The sequence below is a fragment of the Capsicum annuum genome, chromosome 1 (genome assembly GCF_002878395.1).
Source record: "Capsicum annuum cultivar UCD-10X-F1 chromosome 1, UCD10Xv1.1, whole genome shotgun sequence".
Lineage (NCBI taxonomy): Eukaryota > Viridiplantae > Streptophyta > Magnoliopsida > Solanales > Solanaceae > Capsicum > Capsicum annuum.
Genome location: NC_061111.1, coordinates 146,645,637 through 146,650,260, shown reverse-complemented (window position 1 = coordinate 146,650,260; position 4,624 = coordinate 146,645,637).

The following is a 4,624-nucleotide window of genomic DNA, read 5'->3' as shown; positions in this document are numbered from 1 at the left end:
GAGTTTATCTTGTAAGGTCAATAATCTTTGAAGTTCAAGCCTATTGGGCTCAATCATTTATAATTGTAGCAAAAGTGATGAAAACAATTAAAGCATATTGTAGAAGTTATATATGATCTGGAGTAAATGTCATTACCAAAAGAGCACTTATTTTATGGGAGAAAATGTGCTTGCCTAAGGTAGTAGGAGGGATGAATCTGATCAGCCTTAAGCTGTGGAATAAAGCTACAATTCTGAACTATGCTGGAATATTGAACAAAAGAAAGACAAGTTATGAATTAAATAGGTGCATAGCTATTATATAAAGGGGCACAACCTGAAAAATTTAGTTGTTCCTACTCAGGTTAGTTGGATGGTCAGAAAGGCACTTGGGGCAAATTGTGATTTACACCTGATGCAACATATTCCAGGAACCAAAATCAGTATCATTAAGCAAGCATATTTGAAGTTGTTGGGTACATTTCCAAAGGTGGATTGGAGAGCCATCACTTGCCGCAACTTAGCAAGGCCCAAAGAAATTTTCACTACTTGGTTGCGGCTAAAGAATAGGCTTTTAACGGTGGATAGATTGTTGTAATGACATGTATAGGCTGATCCTATATGTATCATGTGCAAGCAACTAAATGAATCACGGGACCACTTATTTATAGAATGCAGGTTTGCTAATGCACTTTGGTTGCGACTGTTAAATTTGTTACATCATAGCCAACTTCATCTATCCACCTGGGGTTCTATGTATTATTGGATCATTCGCAGGAGTAAAGGGAAGAGCCACCAACCATAGTTGTGGAAATTGATGTATGCAGAATTTGTATATGTTCTATGGAAGGAAAGAAATGCAAGAGCTTTTCAAAAGAAGGAGTGCACGGTAGACACTATAGCAAGGTAAATCGCTTGTATTTGTTGTATGCGAGCTACTAAGCCTTTAAGGAATAATTAGACAGATGTAGCTTTTAGTATGATCATTGATTAGCAATTAAAACCTAAGAAGCGAGTTGTGTAGGTTTAGATTAGCATTGTAATGATTCACACTTTTGGTGATTAATAAAAGAGTAATTACCAAAAAAATAAAATAAAGAGAGAATTGTTATAAGTTTACTGTTTTTTAATGTTATTAAAGAAAAAAAGAAAAAAATATAAATTTTAAATTATGAATGAAACTCTTCCTCCTCCCTCCAAAAAAAAAAAAAAAAAAGAAGGCATAACACAAAATTTGAAGATAAATGATAAATTACAACCTGCAAAGTAATTGATGAATTATTTTGATATCTTTTAAAATCGACATTTTTCAGAATCTCAAAACTTTCAACCGCTTACAACATAAAAATTCCCATGAACATTATGCAACCACATCATTGGTTAAAAAAGACAGCTCTATGTGTGTGTATATATTGATTTTCACTTATAAGAAAAATATATTTAAACAAATATGCATGAATCTAATATATTAGCACATAATTGAACATACAAAAAAAATTGTAGTAATACACATAAAAATAATTAACCTAATAAGGTGAAAGGTATTTTTGTAAATAACCAATATATTTTTAAAAGATTGCAATTCATATTATTTTTTGTATCACAATTCAAATCGTCACTAAAGAAAATAATAGCAGAATAACTAATCACATGACAATAATCTCAACATAATTATTTCCAACATAAATTGTCTTCAAACCAAACGACCTCTTTATGACGAACATACATAGCATAATAGTTTAACTTCTGAATATAAATAATGTCAAACATATTTATACATTCTGATCAATTTAAACGATATAAATTATTATAATAACATATTTAGTGAAATTCGATAAATGAAATCTAAGAGAGGATAGAGTACGTAAATTTTATTACTATCTCATGGAGGTGCAAAGTCTTTTTTCAAAAGACCCTCGATTTAAGTGCAATAAATTCACGTAAAAGAAGATCACAATTAAAAAATACGAAAAAGGATAAAAAATATCCTTGAACTATCTGTAATGCAGCAAAAATATCCTTTCTTAGTTTTTACTAAAAAATACATTTTCGTTAAATATTTGGCTCAAAAATATCAAATATTTAGAGTAAGAAAGACAACTGAGAAATGCTCTTCAGTGCTTAGATTTTTTCTAATTACGTGCAATTATGGGTAATAACGTGTATTTGATTTACTCCTTTAAAATGGCTAGATCAATAAATTATTGATATATTTAAACAGGTGATTTGACATGTGAACGCTGACGCGGATTGAACATGTGATAATTTTATTCTATGTAGTGTATTTGATGGTATTTCGTTAGAGAGAGGGACATTTTTTAACTAAATAGTTAACAAAGGAATCTATATCTATATTTATATCTATATCTATAATATGTTAAAAGTGTGAGGACTTTTAGAAAAGTGATTTGAACTTTTTGTCATTCATTAAAAGACTCTCCTTTAGATAAAATTATCTTTTCGCTATTTTTTTAATTTATTATTTAATTATTTTTATTATATTAACTAAACTCCTAAAATATGTGGGACTCTTAAAATATATGGAAGAAGAATCAATTAATATTTTTCCTAAAATAGGATAGAAAAATACTCTTAAAATAAGACTTTCTATTTCATTACTTGAATTGAAATAAAAAAAAAGAAAGAAGACAAAATAGAACCAAATTTAAAATCCAACTTTAACCTCCGAAATTAGAAAGGAAAAAGAAAGCTAAAACTCAGATTAATAAAGTATAATACAAAATTGAACCAAATTAAAAACGGAACTTTAGTGTCTAGAAAATAAAAGGAAAAAAGACTAAATTTCCTATAAGTAAAGTTTAGTTTATTTGGAACTTATATTATTTTAATACTAATAAATAATATATGGAATAATAATAAAGACCAATCATATTAAATTTTTTTAATTATGATATTAAAAATCGATCCTAAATATACTGGAAGGCTATTTCATTAATCTATAATTTATATCTATAATCTATAATCTATATCTATATCTATAATCTATAATTTATAATCTATCTATATCTATAATCTATATCTATATCTATAATATATTAAAAGTGTGAAAACCCTTAGAAAGTGATTTAAACTTTTTATCCTTCATTAAAAAATCTCCTTAATAGATAAAATTATCTTTTCACTATTTTTTGAAATTATTATTTAATTTTATTAGGTTAACTAATTTAATTTATGAGTCCTTTTAAATGTAGGATTTATTATGAATAAAATTGGTTTAGGTATAAAACTCAAGTAATATTCTTTAATTTAGGTAAATTAATCTTTCTTACCTATTTTAACAAGGCATTAGTTGTTGTAATTTTTTTTACTAGACTATTTTTATCAACATAATAGAATTCAACGTGTGTGTGTATATATATATACATATATATATACATATATATATATATATATGTATATATATATATATCTTCTTTGTTTTCATTCAAGTTATTTTTTAGTGTCAAAATTTTTCCCCAGACAAGAATTATTTCATCAAAACTGAAGCTTTGTGATCACTATTATATTATTTTATTATAGTTTATAGGCCGCAGATGAATTTACAGGTGGTAGATGAATGTCGGTCGGCTTTGAGGAATTTTTTTAAGTAAAAGTTATGTTTAATTGTATTGTTTTTATATCCCTATTCTGAGTTTTTTTTTTTTTTGTGTAAAGGTAAAGTTTAGTTGTATTATTTGATATCTCTATTGTCGTATTATTTTGTTATAATTTACAGATAGTAGATGAGTGTCAGACGACTTTGAGAAAATTTTTGTGCAAAGGTTAGATTTAATTACATTGTTTTGATGACTCTATCATCGTATTGTTTTGTTGCAGTTTACAGGTGGTAGATGAATGTCAATCAGCTTTGAGAATTTTTTTTGGTAAAAGTAAAGTTTAATTAAATAGATTCTCCAAAAGATGTTGAATTTAATTATTGTATTCATCTTTATTATTTAAACAAATATTCTAACGTTTCAACTAAATAAAGTGAGGTACACGCGCGAAGCGCATACATCTAAACTAGTATTTTTAAAAAGCTAACAAAGGATATTTGTGCTCCATTCAGATAATTCAAAAATATTTTCAATCCTTTTCCAAAGAAAATATCTATATCTATATCTATATCTATATCTATATCTATAATCTATATCAATATCTATATATCTATAATTTATATCGATAAATTGTGGCTCTTCTAATATAGGTAGAGGATCTTTCAAAAATAGCTACATTTTGCTGGAAAACTCATCTTTCATAGCCATATTTTACATAATTACCATTTATAGCCGCTGTATTCAATTTACGCCCGCTGTATTCGATTTTATCAATAGTTTGTATTCATATAAAATATAAATACAGTACCATTTAGCTGTTGTATTTGATTCACAGCTGTTGTATTCACTTTTACTTAGTGATCTGTATTCATAAAAACATAAAAACATAAATGCACTACATATTTAGTCTTGTCAAAAACACTATCATTTTTTTTCTTTTTATTTTTTTTATATTTTTTCTTTTTCGTTTTTTCCTCGTTTTTTCTTCGACTTTTTTTTTTTCTAATTTTTTCTATTTTTTTTTCTCTCTCTTCTATCTCTTTTTCTTTTTTTTTTTTTTTGTTTTCTTTTTTATTTTTTTTTTTGTA